Source organism: Tribolium castaneum, chromosome 9 (assembly GCF_031307605.1).
Source record: "Tribolium castaneum strain GA2 chromosome 9, icTriCast1.1, whole genome shotgun sequence".
Taxonomy (NCBI): Eukaryota; Metazoa; Arthropoda; class Insecta; order Coleoptera; family Tenebrionidae; genus Tribolium; species Tribolium castaneum.
The window spans coordinates 15,307,270-15,332,711 of record NC_087402.1 but is presented as its reverse complement, the minus strand read 5'-3'; positions in this window follow the sequence as shown (position 1 = coordinate 15,332,711).

The following is a 25,442-nucleotide window of genomic DNA, read 5'->3' as shown; positions in this document are numbered from 1 at the left end:
TTAACAGAAAATGTCTTGTGATTTAAAATACACTTAATTTATTGGGTCCAATACTTTATTAGAAGAAAAAGGAAGTGACATAAAAGTCACTGAAGTCTTCAGAGTCGTTTTTAAATGCTGCAGTTTCGTCTTCGTCTCAAACATTGAAAACTGAATTACATTTTTATTCAGTAACAGTCACAGTTTTCTTATTGGTTTTTTGCTTATATCTCGAAAACAGTTACTCCTATCAATTTTTATCTTTCTGTCAAAATTAAAGCTGATAAAATTTCCTACAAAATAGTTATTTGCATTTTTCTTGTAGGACCAACCATAAGCGAGTTATAGAGTTGGATATAAATAATATTTAACAAAAATTTGCTTTAAAATAAAATGTTTGAAAAACCGAAATTAAACTAAATTAATTGAGTCTAACACTTTAGTAGAAGAAAAAGAAAAAGACATAAAAGTCACTAAAGGTTTCAGAGTTGTCTTTAGTTGTCATATTAATAACAATAACATTAATAATAATAATACTAATAGTACTAAATTTTGTTCTGAAACGGTAACAGTTTTTACTTTGGTTTTTTGCTTATATCTCGAAAACAGTTACTCCTATCAATTTTTATCTTTCTTTCAAAGTTAAAGCTGATAACATTTCCTACAAAATAGTTATTTGCATTTTTCTTGTAAGACCAACCATAAGCGAGTTATAAAGTTGGATATAAATAATATTTAACAAAAACTTGCTTAAAAATAAAATGTTTGAAATACTGAAATTAAACTAAATTAATTGTGCCTAACACTTTAGTAGAGAAAAAAGAAAAAGACATAAAAGTCACCAAAGTCTTCAGAATCGTTTTTAGTCGTCATATTAATAACAATAACATTAATAATAATAATACTAATAGTACTAAATCTGCTTATATGCAAGCGCTTTATTAAGGTAACAGTTTTTTGGTTTCTTGCTTATATCTCGAAAACAGTTACTCCTATGAATTTTTGTCTTTCTTTCAAAATTAAAGCTGATAAAATATTCTACAAAATAGTTATTTGCATTTTTCTTGTAGGACCAACCATAAGCGAGTTATAGAGTTGGATATAAATAATATTTAACAAAAATTTGCTTTAAAATAAAATGTTTGAAAAACGGAAATTAAACTAATTTAACTGTGTCTAACACTTTAGTAGAGAAAAAAGAAAAAGACATAAAAGTCACCAAAGTCTTCAAAATCGTTTTTAGTCGTCATATTAATAACAATAACATTAATAATAATAATACTAATAGTATTAAATCTGCTTATATGCAAGCACTTTATTAAGGTAACAGTTTTTTGGTTTCTTGCTTATATCTCGAAAACAGTTACTTCTATGAATTTTTGTCTTTCTTTCAAAATTAAAGCTGATAAAATATTCTACAAAATAGTTATTTGCATTTTTCTTGTAGGACCAACCATAAGCGAGTATAGAGTTGGATATAAATAATATTTACCAAAAATTTGCTTCAAAATAAAATGTTTGAAAAACTGAAATTAAACTAATTTAACTGTGTCTAACACTTTAGTAGAGAAAAAAGGAAAAGACATAAAAGTCACTAAAGGTTTCAGAGTTGTTTTTAGTTGTCATATTAATAACAATAACATTAATAATAATAATAATACTAATAGTACTAAATTTGCTTATATGCAAACGCTTAATTAAGGTAACAGTGTTTTGGTTTCTTGCTTATATCTCGAAAACAGATACTCCTATCAATTTTTATCTTTTTACTAAAATTCAAGCTGATAAAATTTCCTACAAAATAGTTATTTGCATTTTTCATGTAGGACTAACCATAAGCGAGATATATGATTGAAAATAATTAATATTTAAAAAAAAGTGCTTTAAAAGAAAATGTCTTGTGATTTAAAATACACTTAATTTATTGGGTCCAATACTTTATTAGAAGAAAAAGGAAGTGACATAAAAGTCACTGAAGTCTTCAGAGTCGTTTTTAAATGCTGCAGTTTCGTCTTCGTCTCAAACATTGAAAACCGAATTACATTTTTGTTCAGTAACAGTCACAGTTTTCTTACTGGTTTTTTGCTTATATCTCGAAAACAGTTACTCCTATCAATTTTTATCTTTTTTTCAAAATTAAAGCTGATAAAATTTCCTACAAAATAGTTATTTGCATTTTTCTTGTAGGACCAACCATAAGCGAGTTATAGAGTTGGATATAAATAATATTTAACAAAAATTTGCTTTAAAATAAAATGTTTGAAAAACTGAAATTAAACTAATTTAATTGTGTCTAACACTTTAGTAGAGGAAAAAGAAGAAGACAAGAAAGACAAAAATTTATAGGAGTAACTGTTTTCGAGATATAAGCAAGAAACCAAAAAACTGTTACCTTAATAAAGCGCTTGCATATAAGCAGATTTAGTACTATTAGTATTATTATTATTAATGTTATTGTTATTAATATGACGACTAAAAACGATTTTGAAGACTTTGGTGACTTTTATGTCTTTTTCTTTTTTCTCTACTAAAGTGTTAGACACAATTAATTTAGTTTAATTTCAGTATTTCAAACATTTTATTTTTAAGCAAGTTTTTGTTAAATATTATTTATATCCAACTTTATAACTCGCTTATGGTTTGTCCTACAAAAAAATGCAAATAACTATTTTGTAGGAAATGTTATCAGCTTTAATTTTGAAAGAAAGATAAAAATTGATAGGAGTAACTGTTTTCGAGATATAAGCAAAAAACCAAAGTAAAAACTGTTACCGTTTCAGAACAAAAATGTAATTCAGTATTCAATGTTTGAGACGAAGACGAAAATGCAGCATTTAAAATCGACTCTGAAGACTTCAGTGACTTATATGTCACTCCCTTTTTTTTCTAATAAAGTATTGGACCTAATAAATTAAGTGTATTTTAAATCACAAGACATTTTCTGTTAAAGCACTTCTTTTTTAAATATTAATTATTTTCAATCTTATATCTCGCTTATGGTTAGTCCTACATAAAAAATGCAAATAAATATTTTGTAGGAAATTTTATCAGCTTGAATTTTAGTAAAAAGATAAAAATTGATAGGAGTAACTGTTTTCGAGATATGAGCAAGAAACCAAACCACTGTTACCTTAATTAAGCGTTTGCATATAAGCAAATTTAGTACTATTAGTATTATTATTATTAATGTTATTGTTATTAATATGACGATTAAAGACAACTTTGAAACCTTTAGTGACTTTTTTTCTTGCTTATTTCTCGAAAACAGTTACTCCTATCAATTTTTATCTTTTTACTAAAATTAAAGCTGATAAAATTTCCTACAAAATAGTTATTTGCATTTTTCTTGTAGGACCAACCGTAAGCGAGTTATAGAGATGGATATAAATAATATTTAACAAAAATTTGCTTTAAAATAAAATGTTTGAAATACTGAAATTAAACTAAATTAATTGTGTCTAACACTTTAGTAGAGGAAAAAGAAAAAGACATAAAAGTCACTAAAGGTTTCAGAGTCGTTTTTAGTCGTCATATTAATAACAATAACATTAATAATAATAATACTAATAGTACTAAATTTGCTTATATGCAAACGCTTAATTAAGGTAACAGTGTTTTGGTTTCTTGCTTATATCTCGATAACAGATACTCCTATCAATTTTTATCTTTTTACTAAAATTAAAGCTGATAAAATTTCCTACAAAATAGTTATTTGCATTTTTTTTGTAAGACCAACCATAAGCGAGTTATAGAGTTGGATATAAATAATCTTCAACAAAAATTTGCTTTAAAATAAAATGTTTGAAAAACCGAAATTAAACTAAATTAATTGAGTCTAACACTTTAGTATAGGAAAAAGGAGAAGACATAAAAGTCACCAAAATCTTTAGAGTCTTTTTTAGTCGTCATTTTAATAACAATAACATTAATAATAATAATACTAATAGTACTAAATTTGCTTATATGCAAGCGCTTTATTAAGGTAACAGTTTTTTGGTTTTTTGCTTATATCTCGAAAACAGTTACTCCTATCAATTTTTATCTTTTTACTAAAATTAAAGCTGATAAAATTTCCTACAAAATAGTTATTTGCATTTTTTTTGTAGGACCAAGCATAGGCGAGTTATAGAGATGGATATAAATAATATTTAACAAAAATTTGCTTTAAAATAAAATGTTTGAAAAACTGAAATTAAACTAAATTAATTGTGTCTAACACTTTAGTAGAGGAAAAAGATAAAGACATAAAAGTCACTAAAGGTTTTAGAGTCGTCTTTAGTCGTCATATTAATAACAATAACATTAATAATAATAATACTAATAGTACTAAATTTGCTTATATGCAAGCGCTTAATTAAGGTAACAGTTTCTTGCTTATATCTCGAAAACAGTTACTCCTATCAATTTTTATCTTTTTTTCAAAATTAAAGCTGATAAAATTTCCTACAAAATAGTTATTTGCATTTTTCTTGTAGTACCAACCATAAGCGAGTTATAGAGATGGATATAAATAATATTTAACAAAAATTTGCTTTAAAATAAAATGTTTGAAATACTGAAATTAAACTAAATTAATTGTGTCTAACACTTTAGTAGAGGAAAAAGAAAAAGACATAAAAGTCACTAAAGGTTTCAGAGTCGTTTTTAGTCGTCATATTAATAACAATAACATTAATAATAATAATACTAATAGTACTAAATTTGCTTATATGCAAACGCTTAATTAAGGTAACAGTGTTTTGGTTTCTTGCTTATATCTCGAAAACAGTTACTTCTATCAATTTTTATCTTTTTACTAAAATTAAAGCTGATAAAAATTCCTACAAAATAGTTATTTGCATTTTTTTTGTAAGACCAACCATAAGCGAGTTATAGAGTTGGATATAAATAATCTTCAACAAAAATTTGCTTTAATATAAAATGTTTGAAAAACCGAAATTAAACTAAATTAATTGAGTCTAACACTTTAGTATAGGAAAAAGGAGAAGACATAAAAGTCACCAAAATCTTTAGAGTCTTTTTTAGTCGTCATTTTAATAACAATAACATTAATAATAATAATACTAATAGTACTAAATTTGCTTATATGCAAGCGCTTTATTAAGGTAACAGTTTATTGGTTTTTTGCTTATATCTCGAAAACAGTTACTCCTATCAATTTTTATCTTTTTACTAAAATTAAAGCTGATAAAATTTCCTACAAAATAGTTATTTGCATTTTTTTTGTAAGACCAAGCATAAGCGAGTTATAGAGATGGATATAAATAATATTTAACAAAAATTTGCTTTAAAATAAAATGTTTGAAAAACTGAAATTAAACTAAATTAATTGTGTCTAACACTTTAGTAGAGGAAAAAGATAAAGACATAAAAGTCACTAAAGGTTTTAGAGTCGTCTTTAGTCGTCATATTAATAACAATAACATTAATAATAATAATACTAATAGTACTAAATTTGCTTATATGCAAGCGCTTAATTAAGGTAACAGTTTCTTGCTTATATCTCAAAAACAGTTACTCCTATCAATTTTTATCTTTTTACTAAAATTAAAGCTTATAAAATTTCCTACAAAATAGTTATTTTCATTTTTTATGTAGAACTAACCATAAGCGAGATATAAGTTTGAAAATAATTAATATTTAAAGAAAAAGTGCTTTAACAGAAAATGTCTTGTGATTTAAAATACACTTAATTTAATGGGTCCAATACTTTATTAGAAGAAAAAGGAGGTGACATAAAAGTCACCAAAGTTTTCAGAGTTGTTTTTAGTACTAAATTTGCTTATATGTAAGCCCTTAATTAAGGTAACAGTTTTTTGGTTTCTTGCTTATATCTCGAAAACAGTTACTCCTATCAATTTTTATCTTTTCACTAAAATTAAAGCTGATAAAATTTCCTACAAAATAGTTATTTGCATTTTTTATGTAGGACTAACCATAAGCGAGATATAAGTTTGTAAATAATTAATATTTAAAAAAAAATTGCTTTAACAGAAAATGTCTTGTGATTTAAAATACACTTAATTTAATGGGTCCAATACTTTATTAGAAGAAAAAAAAGGTGACATAAAAGTCACTGAAGTTTTCAGAGTTGTTTTTAAATGCTGCATTTTCGTCTTAGTCTCAAATATTGAAAACTGAATTACATTTTTGTTCAGTAACACTTACAGTTTTCTTATTGGTTTTTTGCTTATATCTCGAAACCAGTTACTCCTATCAATTTTTAGCTTTTTTTCAAAATTAAGGCTGATACAATTTCCTACAAAATAGTTAATTGCATTTTTTTTGTAAGACCAACCATAAGCGAGTTATAGAGTTGGATATAAATAATCTTTAACAAAAATTTGCTTTAAAATAAAATGTTTGATAATCCGAAATTAAACTAAATTAATTAAGACTAACACATTAGTAGAGGAAAAAGGAGAAGACATCAAAGTCACCAAAATCTTGAGAGTCGTTTTTAGTCGTCATATTAATAACAATAAAATTAATAATAATAATACTAATATTACTAAATTTGCTTATATGCAAGCGCTTAATTAAGGCAACAGTTTCTTGCTTATATCTCGAAAACAGTTACTCCTATCAATTTTTATCTTTTTACAAAAATTAAAGCTGATAAAATTTCCGACAAAATAGTTATTTGCATTTTTTATGTAGAACTAACCATAAGCGAGATATAAGTTTGAAAATAATTAATATTTAAAGAAAAAGTGCTTTAACAGAAAATGTCTTGTGATTTAAAATACACTTAATTTAATGGGTTCAATACTTTATTAGAAGAAAAAGGAGGTGACATAAAAGTCACCAAAGTCTTCAGAGTGGTTTATAGTACTAAATTTGCTTATATGTAAGCCCTTAATTAAGGTAACAGTTTTTTGGTTTCTTGCTTATATCTCGAAAACAGTTACTCCTATCAATTTTTATCTTTTCACTAAAATTAAGCTGATAAAATTTCCTACAAAATACTTATTTGCATTTTTCATGTAGGACTAACCATAAGCGAGATATAAGTTTGAAAATAATTAATATTTAAAAAAATAGTGTTTTAACAGAAAATGTCTTGGGATTTAAAATACACTTAATTTATTGGGTCCAATAGTTTATTAGAAGAAAAAGGAGGTGACATAAAAGTCACTGAAGTCTTCAGAGTCGATTTTAAATGCTGCATTTTCGTCTTCGTCTCAAACATTGAAAACTGAATTACATTTTTGTTCAGTAACAGTTACAGTTTTCTTATTGGTTTTTTGCTTATATCTCGAAAACTGTTACTCCTATCAATTTTTATCTTTATTTCAAAATTAAAGCTGATAAAATTTCCTACAAAATCGTTATTTGCATTTTTCTTGTAGGACCAACCATAAGCGAGTTATAGAGTTGGATATAAATAATATTTAACAAAAATTTGCTTTAAAATAAAATGTTTGAAAAACTGAAATTAAACTAATTTAATTGTGTCTAACACTTTAGTAGAGGAAAAAGAAAAAGACATAAAAGTCACTAAAGGTTTCAGAGTCGTCTTTAGTCGTCATATTAATAACAATAACATTAATGATAATAATACTAATAGTACTAAATTTGCTTATATGCAAACGCTTAATTAAGATAACAGTGTTTTGGTTTCTTGCTTATATCTCGAAAACAGTTACTCCTATAAATTTTTATCTTTTTACTAAAATTAAAGCTGATAAAATTTCCTACAAAATAGTTGTTTGCATTTCTTTTGTAAGACCAACCATAAGCGAGTTATAGAGTTGGATATAAATAATCGTCAACAAAAATTTGCTTTAAAATAAAATGTTTGAAAAACCGAAATTAAACTAAATTAATTGAGTCTAACACTTTAGTATAGGAAAAAGGAGAAGACATAAAAGTCACCAAAGTCTTCAGAGTCGTTTTTAGTCGTCATTTTAATAACAATAACATTAATAATAATAATACTAATAGTACTAAATTTGCTTATATGCAAGCGCTTTATTAAGGTAACAGTTTTTTGGTTTCTTGCTTATATCTCGGAAACAGTTACTCCTATCAATTTTTATCTTTTTACTAAAATTAAAGCTGATAAAATTTCCTACAAAATAGTTATTTGCATTTTTCTTGTAGGACCAAGCATAAGCGAGTTATAGAGATGGATATAAATAATATTTAACAAAAATTTGCTTTAAAATAAAATGTTTGAAATACTGAAATTAAACTAAATTAATTGTGTCTAACACTTTAGTAGAGGAAAAAGAAGAAGACATAAAAGTCACTAAAGGTTTCAGAGTCGTCATTAGTCGTCATATTATTAACAATAACATTAATAATAATAATACTATTAGTACTAAATTAGCTTATATGCAAACGCTTAATTAAGGTAACAGTTTTTTGGTTTCTTGCTTATATCTCGAAAACAGTTACTCCTATCAATTTTTATCTTTTTTTATTTTTATATCAAATTTTTGTTAAAGATTATTTATATCCAACTCTATAACTCGCTTATAGTTGGTCCTACAAAAAAATGCAAAAAACTATTTTGTATAAAATTTTATCAGCTTTAATTTTGAAGGAAAGATAAAAATTGATAGGAGTAACTGTTTTCGAGATATAAGCAAAAAACCAAAGTGAAAACTGTAACAGTTACTAAACAAAAATGTAATTCAGTATTAAATGTTTGAGACGAAGACGAAAATGTAGCATTTACTGTCACCTCCTTTTTCTTCTAATTAAGTATTGGACCCAATAAATTAAGTGTATTTTAAATCACAAGACATTTTCTGTTAAAGCACATTTTTTTTAATTATTAATTATTTTCAAACTTATATCTTGCTTATGGTTAGTTCTACATGAAAAATGCAAATAACGATTTTGAAGGAAATTTTATCAGCTTTAATTTTGGTGAAAAGGTAAAAACTGATAGGAGTAACTGTTTTCGAGATATAAGCAAACAACAAAAAAACTGTTACCTTAATTAAGCGCTTGCATATAAGCAAATTTAGTACTAATAGTATTGTTATTATTAATGTTATTGTTATTAATATGACGACTAAAGACGATTCTGAAGAGTTTAGTGACTTTTATGTCTCCTCCTTTTTCCTCTACTAAAGTGTTAGACACAATTAATTTAGTTTAATTTCGGTTTTTCAAACATTTTATTTTAAAGCAAATTTTTGTTTAATATTATTTATATCCAACTCTATAACTTGCTTATGCTTGGTCCTACAAGAAAAATGTAAATAACTATTTTGGTGTTTTTGAGATATAAGCAAAAAACCAAAGTGAAAACTGTTACAGTTACTTAACAAAAATGTAATTCAGTTTTCAATGTTTGAGACGAAGACGAAAATGCAGCATTTAAAAACGACTCTGAAGACTTCAGTGACTTTTATGTCACCTCCTTTTTCTTCTAATAAAGTATTGGACCCAATAAATTAAGTGTATTTTAAATCACAAGACATTTTCTGTTAAAGCACTTTTTTTTAAATATTAATTATTTTCAAACTTATATCTCGCTTATGGTTAGTCCTACATAAAAAATGCAAATAAATATTTTGTAGGAAATTTTATCAGCATTAATTTTAGTAAAAAGATAACAATTGATAGGAGTAACTGATTTTGAGATATAAGCAAGAAACTGTTACCTTAATTAACCGCTTGCATATAAGCAAATTTAGTAATATTAGTATTATTATTATTAATGTTATTGTTATTAATATGACGACTAAAAACGACTCTCAAGACTTTGGTGACTTTTATGTCTTCTTTTTTTTCCTCTACTAAAGTGTTAGTCTTAATTAATTTAGATTAATTTCGGTTTTTCAAACATTTTATTTATTTTTATTTTTATAGGAGTAACTGTTTTCGAGATATAAGCAAAAAACCAATAAGAAAACTGTAACTGTTACTGAACAAAAATGTAATTCAGTTTTCAATGTTTGAGACAAAGACAAAAATGCAGCATTTAAAATCGACTCTGAAGACTTTAGTGACTGTTATGCCTCCTCCTTTTTCTTCTAATAAAGTATTGGACCCATTAAATTAAGTGTATTTTAAATCAAAAGACATTTTCTGTTAAAGCACTTTTTTTTTTAATATTAATTATTTTCAAACTTATATCTCGCTTATGGTTAGTCCTACATGAAAAATGCAAATTACTATTTTGTACAAAATTTTATCAGCTTGCTTTAATTTTAGTAAAAATTTAAAAATTGATAGGAGTAACTGTTTTCGAGATATAAGCAAGAAACCAAAAAACTTGTACCTTAATTAAGCGCTTGCATATAAGCAAATTTAGTAATATTAGTATTATTATTATTAATGTTATTGTTATTAATATGACGACTAAAAACGACTCTCAAGACTTTGGTGACTTTTATGTCTTCTCCTTTTACCTCTACTAAAGTGTTAGTCTTAGTTTAGTTTAATTTCGGTTTTTCAAACATTTTATTTTAAAGCAAATTTTTGTTAAAGATTATTTATATCCAACTCTATAACTCGCATATGGTTGGTCCTACAAAAAAATGCAAATAACTATTTTGTAGGAAATTTTATCAGCTTTAATTTTGAAAAAAAGATAAAAATTGATAGGAGTAACTGTTTTCGAGATATAAGCAAGAAACCAAAAAACTGTTACCTTAATTAAGCGTTTGCATCTAAGCAAATTTAGTACTATTAGTATTATTATTATTAATGTTATTGTTATTAATATGACAACTAAAGACAACTCTGAAACATTTAGTGACTTTTATGTCTTCTCCTTTTTCCTCTACTAAAGTTTTAGACACAATTAATTTAGTTTAATTCCGGTTTTTCAAGCATTTTATTTTAAAGCAAATTTTTGTTAAATATTATTTATATCCAACTCTATAACTCGTTTATTCTTGGTCCTACAAGAAAAATGTAATTAACTATTTTGTTGGAAATTTTATCAGCTTTAATTTTGAAAGAAAGATAAAATTTGATAGGAGTAACTGTTTTCGAGATATAAGCAAAAAACCAATAAGAAAACTGTAACTGTTACTGAACAAAAATGTAATTCAGTTTTCAATGTTTGAGACGAAGACAAAAATGCAGCATTTAAAAACGACTCTGAAGACTTCAGTGACTTTTATGTTACCTCCTTTTTCTTCTGATAAAGTATTGGACCCAATAAATTAAGTGTATTTTAAATCACAAGACATTTTCTGTTAAAACACTTTTTTTTAATTATTAATTATTTTCAAACTTATATCTCGCTTATGGTTAGTTCTACATGAAAAATGCAAATAACTATTTTGTAGGAAATTTTATCACCTTTAATTTTGGTGAAAAAGTAAAAATTGTTAGGAGTAACTGTTTTCGAGATATAAGCAAAAAACACAAAAACTGTTACCTTAAGTAAGCGCTTGCATATAAGCAAATTTAGTACTACTAGTATTGTTATTATAAATGTTATTGTTATTAATATGACGACTAAAGACAACTCTAGGACTTTAGTGACTTTTATGTCTCCTCCTTTTTCCTCTACTAAAGTGTTAGACACAATTAATTTAGTTTAATTTCAGTTTTTCAAACATTTTATTTTAAAGCAAATTTTTGTTAAATATTAAAAACTATAAAATGGGTTAGATTGCCTAAAAACACAGATCACACCCGATCTTTTGCATAGAAATGAGAAAACGCTCATGTAACACACAAAATAAGCTCCATTTTTCCTTATTAAAAGTATTATTATTATTATAACTTATGTGACTATTACTATTATTATTATTATTACTTTTTTTTAAATATTAATTATTTTCAAACTTATATCTCGCTTATGGTTAGTCCTACATAAAAAATGCAAATAAATATTTTGTAGGAAATTTTATCAGCTTTAATTTTAGTAAAATGATAACAATTGATAGGAGTAACTGTTTTTGAGATATAAGCAAGAAACTGTTACCTTAATTAACCGCTTGCATATAAGCAAATTTAGTAATATTAGTATTATTATTATTAATGTTATTGTTATTAATATGACGACTAAAAACGACTCTCAAGACTTTGGTGACTTTTATGTCTTCTCTTTTTTCCTCTACTAAAGTGTTAGTCTTAATTAATTTAGTTTAATTTCGGTTTTTCAAACATTTTATTTATTTTTATTTTTATAGGAGTAACTGTTTTCGAGATATAAGCAAAAAACCAATAAGAAAACTGTAACTGTTACTGAACAAAAATGTAATTCAGTTTTCAATGTTTGAGACAAAGACAAAAATGCAGCATTTAAAATCGACTCTGAAGACTTTAGTGACTGTTATGCCTCCTCCTTTTTCTTCTAATAAAGTATTGGACCCATTAAATTAAGTGTATTTTAAATCACAAGACATTTTCTGTTAAAGCACTTTTTTTTTAAATATTAATTATTTTCAAACTTATATCTCGCTTATTTTTAGTCCTACATGAAAAATGCAAATTACTATTTTGTACAAAATTTTATCAGCTTGCTTTAATTTTAGTAAAAATTTAAAAATTGATAGGAGTAACTGTTTTCGAGATATAAGCAAGAAACCAAAAAACTGTTACCTTAATTAAGCGCTTGCATATAAGCAAATTTAGTAATGTTAGTATTATTATTATTAATGTTATTGTTATTAATATGACGACTAAAAACGACTCTCAAGACTTTGGTGACTTTTATGTCTTCTCCTTTTACCTCTACTAAAGTGTTAGTCTTAGTTTAGTTTAATTTCGGTTTTTCAAACATTTTATTTTAAAGCAAATTTTTGTTAAATATTATTTATATTCAACTCTATAACTCGCTTATGGTTGGTCCTACAAAAAAATGCAAATAATTATTTTGTAGGAAATTTTATCAGCTTTAATTTTGAAAAAAAGATAAAAATTGATAGGAGTAACTGTTTTCGAGATATAAGCAAGAAACCAAAAAACTGTTACCGTAATTAAGCGTTTGCATCTAAGCAAATTTAGTACTATTAGTATTATTATTATTAATGTTATTGTTATTAATATGACGGCTAAAGACGACTCTGAAACATTTAGTGACTTTTATGTCTTCTCCTTTTTCCTCTACTAAAGTGTTAGACACAATTAATTTAGTTTAATTCCGGTTTTTCAAGCATTTTATTTTAAAGCAAATTTTTGTTAAATATTATTTATATCCAACTCTATAACTCGTTTATTCTTGGTCCTACAAGAAAAATGTAAATAACTATTTTGTTGGAAATTTTATCAGCTTTAATTTTGAAAGAAAGATAAAATTTGATAGGAGTAACTGTTTTCGAGATATAAGCAAAAAACCAATAAGAAAACTGTAACTGTTACTGAACAAAAATGTAATTCAGTTTTCAATGTTTGAGACGAAGACAAAAATGCAGCATTTAAAAACGACTCTGAAGACTTCAGTGACTTTTATGTTACCTCCTTTTTCTTCTAATAAAGTATTGGACCCAATAAATTAAGTGTATTTTAAATCACAAGACATTTTCTGTTAAAACACTTTTTTTTAATTATTAATTATTTTCAAACTTATATCTCGCTTATGGTTAGTTCTACATGAAAAATGCAAATAACTATTTTGTAGGAAATTTTATCACCTTTAATTTTGGTGAAAAAGTAAAAATTGTTAGGAGTAACTGTTTTCGAGATATAAGCAAAAAACAAAAAAACTGTTACCTTAAGTAAGCGCTTGCATATAAGCAAATTTAGTACTACTAGTATTGTTATTATAAATGTTATTGTTATTAATATGACGACTAAAGACAACTCTAAGACTTTAGTGACTTTTATGTCTCCTCCTTTTTCCTCTACTAAAGTGTTAGACACAATTAATTTAGTTTAATTTCAGTTTTTCAAACATTTTATTTTAAAGCAAATTTTTGTTAAATATTAAAAACTATAAAATGGGTTAGATTGCCTAAAAACACAGATCACACCCGATCTTTTGCATAGAAATGAGAAAACGCTCATGTAACACACAAAATAAGCTCCATTTTTCCTTATTAAAAGTATTATTATTATTATTACTTATGTGACTATTACTATTATTATTATTATTATTATTATTATTATTATTATTATTATTATTATTACTATTATTATTATTATTATTATTATTATTATTATTATTATTATTATTATTAATTTTATTATTATTAAAAACTGATTATAACTTTTGTATAGTAAATGTTTTTATACCAGTTTTAAAATGAGATATTAATTTTAGACAATTTGTTGCCTAAAAACACAGATCACAGATGATTTCTTGCATAGAAATGAGAAAACGCTCATATAACACAAAATAAGCTTCATTTTTGCTTAGAAAACTAAGCTTACTTTTATTACTATTATTATTTTCATTATTATTATTATTAATATTATTATTATTATTACTATTATTATTATTATTATTATTATTATTATTATTATTATTATTATTAAAAACTTATATTAAACAGACAGAAAACGTCGTATTCTGACACAAAAAAACGAATTATGTTATAGACTTGACGAGATCGGCGTATCTCGGACTCTTATAGGACTCTTATAGGGTCAAAAAGTATCAGTTTGGATTAAAACAAATTATTTTTGTTGAGTCTCAGTCTGAATTGTTTATCAGTTCAAACAAAAACGGCTTATTTTAGACGATCTTTTGCTTTGAACAAGAAAACTTACATAGAACAGATTAAAAACGTATTAATCTGACATAAAAGAGCAATTTATGTATCACTTCGGATAAAGGCAGCTAATCCTATTCGTTTTATTGCTTAAAATAGACAAAATTGTTAATAAATCTAACAAAAACGCTGTATTCTAGCACAAAATACTAATTACATTATAGTTTCGACGACAATAGCTTATTTGGAATGATTCTATGCTTCCAAACGAGTAAATTTTTATTAAACAGATGCCAAACATCATGTTTTGTCCTATAAAGACATTTTATATTGCAGTTTGTATTAAAACAAAATATTTTCGTTGATTCTTTGTTAGAAGCAGCAAACCTAACATTAAAGAATCTGAAAACTTTGTATTCGGACACAAACCACCGAATTTTGTATCAGTTTAGACAAAAACGGTTGATTTTCGACAATATTTTGCTTTGAACAAGAAAACTTATATCAAACTGACTAAAAACGTCTTATTTTAGCACAAAACAAAAGATTTGCGTTATAGTCTTAACGAGAGCTGTTAATTTCAAACGGTTCTATGCTTTGAAACGAGTAAACTTTCACTGTACAGAGGAAAAACATCTTATTTCGCCTTTTAAAAACGATTCATGCCACAGTTTGGATAAAAACCAATTATTTTCGTTAATTCATTGTTACAAACATGAAACCTTACATCAAAGTAACTGAAAACCCCTTATTCAGGCACAGAAATTCGAATTACGTTTCAGTCTGGACAAAAACTGCTTACTTTAGATGATCCTTTGTTTTGAATACAAAAACTTACAATAAAAAGATTAAAAACGTCTTATTCTGGCTGAAAACTGCAAATTATATATTACTCTAGATAAAAGCAATTTATCCTGATTACTCCTTTACTTAGAATAGAGTAAACTTGTATAAAACTTAATAAAAACTTTAAATTTCGTCTCAAAGAAATAATTTACGTTATAGTTTTGACCAGCACTGTTTATTTCAAACGATTTTATGATTCGAAACTAATGAACTTTTATGGGGCAGATGCAAAACCACATATTACAATATAAAGCGTTGTTTTAAAGCAAATTATTACCTTTTGCAACAAGAAATTTCACGTCAAAGAAACTGAAAACATCGTATCCATGCACAAATATCGAATTACGTATCAGTTTAGGCAAATACAGCTTATTTTAAACGATTCCTTGCTATAAACAAGAAAAATTTTATCAAACATATTGAAAATGTCTTATTCTCGAAAATAAGAGCAAATTATGTATCAGTTTTAACAAAAGCGGATTACTCTGTTTGATTCTATGCTTAGAGTAGAGTAAACTACTATAAAACGTAATGAAAACTCTATATTCAAGCTCAAAAGAACAAATTACGTTATAGTTTTGACAAAAAAAAATTATTTCGGACGACTACATATTTCGAAGTAAGCAAACTTTAATTGAACAAGTGCAAAAGCTAATACTTTGCTTTAAAATAACGATTTATGTGGTAATATGGTATTTTGCATCTGTCCTATAAAAGTTTACTCGTTTCGCTCCATTGAATCATTCGAAATAAATTATTTTGATACAACAACGAAAATAATTTTTTTGTTTAAACTGTAACATGTCGTTTTTATAAAACGAACTAAGACGTTTGGCATCTGTTTAGTGAAAGTTTTCTCGTTTGGGGGCATAAAATCGTTTGAAATTAACAGTTCTGGTCAAAACTATAACGTAAATTATTTCTTTGAGACGAAATTTAAAGTTTTCATTAAGTTTTATACAAGTTTGCTCTATTCTAAGCAAAGGAGTAATCAGGATAAACTGCTTTTATCCAAAGTAATACATAATTTGCAGTTTTGAGCCAGAATAAGACGTTTTTAATCTTTTTAATGTAAGTTTTCGTGTTCAAAAGAAAGAATCGTCTAAAATAAGCAATTTGTGTCCAGACTGAAACGTAATTTGATTTTCTGGGCCTGAATAAGAGGTTTTCAGTTTCTTTGATGTAAGGTTTCTTGTTTGTAACAATGAATAAACGAAAATCATTGGTTTTAATCCAAACTGTGACATAAATCGTTTTTTAAAGGCGAAATCAGACGTTTTGCCTCTGTTCAGTGAAAGTATACTGGTTTCAAAGCATAGAATCGTTTGAAATTAACAGTTCTCGTCAAGACTATAACGCAAATCTTTAAAGTGACACAAAGAAATAATTTACGTAATAGTTTTGACCAGAACTGTTAATTTCAAACGATTTTATGCCCCCAAACGAGAAAACTTTCACTAAGCAGATGCCAAACGTCTTAGTTCGTTTTATAAAAGCGACTTATGTTACAGTTTAAACAAAAACAAATTATTTGTGTTGTTGTTGTGTCAAAATAATTTATTTCTAATGATTCAATGGAGCGAAACGGGTAAACTTTTATAGGACAGATGCAAAATACCATATTACCACATAAATCATTATTTTAAAGCAAAGTATTAGCTTTTGCACATGTTCAATTAAAGTTTGCTTACTTCGAAGTATGTAATCGTCCGAAATATTTTTTTTTGTCAAAACTATAACGTAATTTGTTCTTTTGAGCTTGAATATAGAGTTTTCATTACGTTTTATAGTAGTTTACTCTACTCTAAGCATAGAATCAAACAGAGTAATCCGCTTTTGTTAAAACTGATACATAATTTGCTCTTATTTTCGAGAATAAGACGTTTTCAATATGCTTGATAAAATTTTTCTTGTTTATAGCAAGGAATCGTTTAAAATAAGCTGTATTTGCCTAAACTGATACGTAATTAGATATTTATGTATGGATACGAAGTTTTCAGTTTCTTTGACGTGAAATTTCTTGTTGCAAAAGGTAATACTTTGCTTTAAAACAACGCTTTATATGGTAATATGTGGTTTTGCATCTGCCCCATAAAAGTTCATTAGTTTCGAATCATAATTTCGTTTGAAATAAACAGTGCTGGTCAAAACTATAACGTAAATTATTTCTTTGAGACGAAATTTAAAGTTTTCATTAAGTTTTATACAAGTTTACTCTATTCTAAGTAAAGGAGTAATCAGGATAAATTGCTTTTATCTAGAGTAATATATAATTTGCAGTTTTCAGCCAGAATAAGACGTTTTTAATCTTTTTAATGTAAGTTTTCGTGTTCAAAACAAAGGATCGTCTAAAATAAGCAGTTTTTGTCCAGACTGAAACGTAATTCGAATTTCTGTGCCTAAATAAGGGGTTTTCAGTTTCTTTGATGTAAGGTTTCTTGTTTGTAACAATGAATTAACAAAAATAATTGGTTTTTATCCAAACTGTGGCATGAATCAGCTTTAAGACTATAACGCAAATCTTTTGTTTTGTGCTAAAATAAGACGTTTTTAGTCAGTTTGATATAAGCTTTCTTGTTCAAAGCAAAATATTGTCGAAAATCAACCGTTTTTGTCTAAACTGAAACAAAATTCGGTGGTTTGTGTCCGAATACAAAGTTTTCAGATTCTTTAATGTTAGGTTTGCTGCTTCTAACAAAGAATCAACGAAAATATTTTGTTTTAATACAAACTGCAATATAAAATGTCTTTATAGGACAAAACATGATGTTTGGCATCTGTTTATTAAAAATTTACTCGTTTGGAAGCATAGAATCATTCCAAATAAGCTATTCTCGTCGAAACTATAATGTAATTAGTATTTTGTGCTAGAATACAGCGTTTTTGTTAGATTTATTAACAATTTTGTCTATTTTAAGCAATGAAACGAATAGGATTAGCTGCCTTTATCCAAAGTGATACATAAATTGCTCTTTTATGCCAGATTAATACGTTTTTAGTCTGTTCGATGTAAGTTTTCTTGTTCAAAGCAAAAGATCGTCTAAAGTAAGCCGTTTTTGTTTGAACTGATGAACAATTCAGACTGAGAGTCAACAAAAATAATTTGTTTTAATCCAAACTGATAATTTTTGACCCTATAAGAGTCCTATAAGAGTCCGAGATACGCCGTTCTCGTCAAGTCTATAACGTAATTCGTTTTTTTGTGTCAGAATACGACGTTTTCTGTCTGTTTAATATAAGTTTTTAATAATAATAATAATAATAACAATAATAATAATAATAATAATAATAATAACAATAATAATAATAATAATAATAATAATAATAATAATAATAATAATAATAATAATAATAATAATAATAGTAATAGTAACAAAAGTAATAATAATAATAATACTTTTAAAAAGGAAAAATGGAGGTTATTTTGTGTGTTACATGAGCGTTTTCTCATTTTTATGCAAAAGATCATGTGTGATCTGTGTTTTTAGGCAATCTAAGCCATTTTATAGTTTTTAATATTTAACAAAAATTTGCTTTAAAATAAAATGTTTGAAAAACCGAAATTAAACTAAATTAATTGTGTCTAACACTTTAGTAGAGGAAAAAGGAGGAGACATAAAAGTCACTAAAGTCTTAAAGTTGTCTTTAGTCGTCATATTAATAACAATAACATTTACAATAACAATACTAGTAGTACTAAATTTGCTTATATGCAAGCGCTTAATTAAGGTAACAGTTTTTTTGTTTTTTGCCTATATCTCGAAAACAGTTACTCCTATCAATTTTTACTTTTTCACCAAAATTAAAGGTGATAAAATTTCCTACAAAATAGTTATTTGCATTTTTCATGTAGAACTAACCATAAGCGAGATATAAGTTTGAAAATAATTATTAATTAAAAAAAAGTGTTTTAACAGAAAATGTCTTGTGATTTAAAATACACTTAATTTGTTGGGTCCAATACTTTATTAGAAGAAAAAGGAGGTGACATAAAAGTCACTGAAGTCTTCAGAGTCGTTTTTAAATGCTGCATTTTTGACTTCGTCTCAAACATTGAAAACTGAATTACATTTTTGTTCAGTAACAGTTACAGTTTTCTTATTGGTTTTTTGCTTATATCTCGAAAACAGTTACTCCTATCAAATTTTATCTTTCTTTCAAAATTAAAGCTGATAAAATTTCCAACAAAATAGTTATTTACATTTTTCTTGTAGGACCAAGCATAAACGAGTTATAGAGTTGGATATAAATAATATTTAACAAAAATTTGCTTTAAAATAAAATGCTTGAAAAACCGGAATTAAACTAAATTAATTGTGTCTAACACTTTAGTAGAGGAAAAAGGAGAAGACATAAAAGTCACTAAATGTTTCAGAGTCGTCTTTAGTCGTCATATTAATAACAATAACATTAATAATAATAATACTAATAGTACTAAATTTGCTTATATGCAAACGCTTAATTAACGTAACATTTTTTTGGTTTCTTGCTTATATCTCGAAAACAGTTACTCCTATCAATTTTTATCTTTTTTTCAAAATTAAAGCTAATAAAATTTCCTACAAAATAGTTATTTGCATTTTTTTGTAGGACCAACCATAAGCGAGTTATAGAATTGGATATAAATAATATTTAACAAAAATTTGCTTTAAAATAAAATGTTTGAAAAACCGAAATTAAACTAAATTAATTGAGTCTAACACTTTAGTAGAGGAAAAAGAAAAAGACATAAAAGTCACTAAAGATTTCAGAGTTGTTTTTAGTTGTCATATTAATAACAATAACATTAATAATAATAATACTAATAGTACTAAATTTGCTTATATGCAAACGCTTAATTAAGGTAACAGTGTTTTGGTTTCTTGCTTATATCTCGAAAACAGTTACTCCTATCAATTTTTATCTTTTTACTAAAATTCAAGCTGATAAAATTTCCTACAAAATAGTTATTTGCATTTTTCATGTAGGACTAACCATAAGCGAGATATATGATTGAAAATAATTAATATTTAAAAAAAAAGTGCTTTAACAGAAAATGTCTTGTGATTTAAAATACACTTAATTTATTGGGTCCAATACTTTATTAGAAGAAAAAGGAAGTGACATAAAAGTCACTGAAGTCTTCAGAGTCGTTTTTAAATGCTGCAGTTTCGTCTTCGTCTCAAACATTGAAAACTGAATTACATTTTTGTTCAGTAACAGTCACAGTTTTCTTATTGGTTTTTTGCTTATATCTCGAAAACAGTTACTCTTATCAATTTTTATCTTTCTGTCAAAATTAAAGCTGATAAAATTTCCTACAAAATAGTTATTTGCATTTTTCTTGTAGGACCAACCATAAGCGAGTTATAGAGTTGGATATAAATAATATTTAACAAAAATTTGCTTTAAAATAAAATGTTTGAAAAACTGAAATTAAACTAATTTAATTGTGTCTAACACTTTAGTAGAGGAAAAAGAAGAAGACATAAAAGTCACTAAAGGTTTCAAAGTTGTCTTTAATCGTCATATTAATAACAATAACATTAATAATAATAATACTAATAGTACTAAATTTGTTTATATGCAAACGCTTAATTAAGGTAACAGTGTTTTGGTTTCTTGCTCATATCTCGAAAACAGTTACTCCTATCAATTTTTATCTTTTCACTAAAATTCAAGCTGATAAAATTTCCTACAAAACAGTTATTTGCATTTTTTATGTAGGACTAACCATAAGCGAGATATAAGATTGAAAATAATTAATATTTAAAAAAGAAGTGCTTTAACAGAAAATGTCTTGTGATTTAAAATACACTTAATTTATTAGGCCCAATACTTTATTAAAAAAAAGGGGGTGACATATAAGTCACTGAAGTCTTCAGAGTCGATATTAATTGCTGCATTTTCGTCTTCGTCTCAAACATTGAAAACTGAATTACATTTTTGTTCACAAACGGTAACAGTTTTTACTTTGGTTTTTTGCTTATATCTCGAAAACAGTTACTCCTATCAATTTTTATCTTTTTTTTAAAATTAAAGCTGATAACATTTCCTACAAAATAGTTATTTGCATTTTTCTTGTAGGACCAACCATAAGCGAGTTATAAAGTTGGATATAAATCATATTTAACAAAAACTTGCTTAAAAATAAAATGTTTGAAATACTGAAATTAAACTAAATTAATTGTGTCTAACACTTTAGTAGAGAAAAAAGAAAAAGACATAAAAGTCACCAAAGTCTTCAGAATCGTTTTTAGTCGTCATATTAATAACAATAACATTAATAATAATAATACTAATAGTACTAAATCTGCTTATATGCAAGCGCTTTATTAAGGTAACAGTTTTTTGGTTTCTTGCTTATATCTCGAAAACAGTTACTCCTATGAATTTTTGTCTTTCTTTCAAAATTAAAGCTGATAAAATATTCTACAAAAAAGTTATTTGCATTTTTCTTGTAGGACCAACCATAAGCGAGTTATAGAGTTGGATATAAATAATATTTAACAAAAATTTGCTTTAAAATAAAATGTTTGAAAAACTGAAATTAAACTAATTTAACTGTGTCTAACACTTTAGTAGAGAAAAAAGGAAAAGACATAAAAGTCACTAAAGGTTTCAGAGTTGTCTTTAGTTGTCATATTAATAACAATAACATTAATAATAATAATACTAATAGTACTAAATTTGCTTATATGCAAACGCTTAATTAAGGTAACAGTGTTTTGGTTTCTTGCTTATATCTCGAAAACAGTTACTCCTATCAATTTTTATCTTTTTACAAAAATTCAAGCTGATAAAATTTCCTACAAAATAGTTATTTGAATTTTTCATGTAGGACTAACCATAAGCGAGATATATGATTGAAAATAATTAATATTTAAAAAAAAAGTGCTTTAACAGAAAATGTCTTGTGATTTAAAATACACTTAATTTATTGGGTCCAATACTTTATTAGAAAAAAAAGGAAGTGACATAAAAGTCACTGAAGTCTTCAGAGTCGTTTTTAAATGCTGCAGTTTCGTCTTCGTCTCAAACATTGAAAACCGAATTACATTTTTGTTCAGTAACAGTCACAGTTTTCTTATTGGTTTTTTGCTTATATCTCGAAAACAGTTACTCCTATCAATTTTTATCTTTTTACTAAAATTAAAGCTGATAAAATTTCCTACAAAATAGTTAATTGCATTTTTAATGTAGGACTAACCATAAGCGAGATATAAGTTTGAAAATAATTAAAATTTAAAAAAAAGTGCTTCAACAGAAAATGTCTTGTGATTTAAAATACACTTAATTTATTGGGTCCAATACTTTATTAGAAGAAAAAAGAGGTGACAGAAAGGTCACTGAAGTCTTTAGAGTCGTTTGTAAATGCTGCATTTTCGTCTTCGTCTCAAACATTGAAAACTGAATTACATTTTTGTTCAGTAACTGTTACAGTTTTCTTATTGGTTTTTTGCTTATATCTCGAAAACAGTTACTCCTATCAATTTTTATCTTTCTTTTAAAATTAAAGCTGATAAAGCTTCCTACAAAATAGTTTGCATTTTTCTTGTAGGACCAACCATAAGCGAGTTATAGAGTTGGATATAGATAATATTTAACAAAAATTTGCTTTAAATAAAATGTTTGAAAAACCGAAATTAAACTAAATTAATTGAGTCTAACACTTTAGTAGAGAAAAAAGAAAAAGACATAAAAGTCACCAAAGTCTTCAGAATCGTTTTTAGTCGTCATATTAATAACAATAACATTAATAATAATAATACTAATAGTACTAAATCTGCTTATATGCAAGCGCTTTATTAAGGTAACAGTTTTTTGGTTTCTTGCTTATATCTCGAAAACAGTTACTCCTATCAATTTTTATCTTTTTTTCAAAATTAAAGCTGATAAAATTTCCTACAAAATAGTTATTTGCATTTTTCTTGTAGGACCAACCATAAGCGAGTTATAGAGTTGGATATAAATAATATTTAACAAAAATTTGCTTTAAAATAAAATGTTTGAAAAACTGAAATTAAACTATTTTAATTGTGTCTAACACTTTAGTAGAGGAAAAAGAAGAAGACATAAAAGTCACTAAAGGTTTCAAAGTTGTCTTTAATCGTCATATTAATAACAATAACATTAATAATAATAATACTAATAGTACTAAATTTGCTTATATGCAAACGCTTAATTAAGGTAACAGTGTTTTGGTTTCTTGCTCATATCTCGAAAACAGTTACTCCTATCAATTTTTATCTTTTTACTAAAATTCAAGCTGATAAAATTTCCTACAAAATAATTATTTGCATTTTTTATGTAGGACTAACCATAAGCGAGATATAAGATTGAAAATAATTAATATTTAAAAAAGAAGTGCTTTAACAGAAAATGTCTTGTGATTTAAAATACACTTAATTTATTAGGTCCAATACTTTATTAGAAAAAAAGGGGGTGACATATAAGTCATTGAAGTCTTCAGAGTCGATTTTAAATGCTGCATTTTCGTCTTCGTCTCAAACATTGAAAACTGAATTATATTTTTGTTCTGAAACGGTAACAGTTTTTACTTTGGTTTTTTGCTTATATCTCGAAAACAGTTACTCCTATCAATTTTTATCTTTCTTTCAAAATTAAAGCTGATAACATTTCCTACAAAATAGTTATTTGCATTTTTCTTGTAGGACCAACCATAAGCGAGTTATAAAGTTGGATATAAATAATATTTAACAAAAACTTGCTTAAAAATAAAATGTTTGAAATACTGAAATTAAACTAAATTAATTGTGTCAAACACTTTAGTAGAGGAAAAAGAAATAGACATAAAAGTCACCAAAGTCTTCAGAATCGTTTTTAGTCGTCATATTAATAACAATAACATTAATAATAATAATACTAATAGTACTAAATCTGCTTATATGCAAGCGCTTTATTAAGGTAACAGTTTTTTGGTTTCTTGCTTATATCTCGAAAACAGTTACTCCTATGAATTTTTGTCTTTTTTTCAAAATTAAAGCTGATAAAATTTCCTACAAAATAGTTATTTGCATTTTTCTTGTAGGACCAACCATAAACGAGTTATAGAGTTGGATATAAATAATATTTAACAAAAATTTGCTTTAAAATAAAATGTTTGAAAAACTGAAATTAAACTAATTTAATTGTGTCTAACACTTTAGTAGAGGAAAAAGGAAAAGACATAAAAGTCACTAAAGGTTTCAGAGTTGTCTTTAGTTGTCATATTAATAACAATAACATTAATAATAATAATACTAATAGTACTAAATTTGCTTATATGCAAACGCTTAATTAAGGTAACAGTGTTTTGGTTTCTTGCTTATATCTCGAAAACAGTTACTCCTATCAATTTTTATCTTTTTACTAAAATTCAAGCTGATAAAATTTCCTACAAAATAGTTATTTGCATTTTTCATGTAGGACTAACCATAAGCGAGATATATGATTGAAAATAATTAATATTTAAAAAAAAAGTGCTTTAACAGAAAATGTCTTGTGATTTAAAATACACTTAATTTATTGGGTCCAATACTTTTTTTTTAGAAAAAGGAAGTGACATAAAAGTCACTGAAGTCTTCAGAGTCGTTTTTAAATGCTGCAGTTTCGTCTTCGTCTCAAACATTGAAAACTGAATTACATTTTTGTTCAGTAACAGTCACAGTTTTCTTATTGGTTTTTTGCTTATATCTCGAAAACAGTAATATGACGACTAAAAACGATTCTGAAGACTTTGGTGACTTTTATGTCTTTTTCTTTTTTCTCTACTAAAGTGTTAGACACAATTAATTTAGTTTAATTTCAGTATTTCAAACATTTTATTTTTAAGCAAGTTTTTGTTAAATATTATTTATATCCAACTTTATAACTCGCTTATGGTTGGTCCTACAAGAAAAATGCAAATAACTATTTTGTAGGAAATGTTATCAGCTTTAATTTTGAAAGAAAGATAAAAATTGATAGGAGTAACTGTTTTCGAGATATAAGCAAAAAACCAAAGTAAAAACTGTTACCGTTTCAGAACAAAAATGTAAATCAGCTTTCAATGTTTGAGAC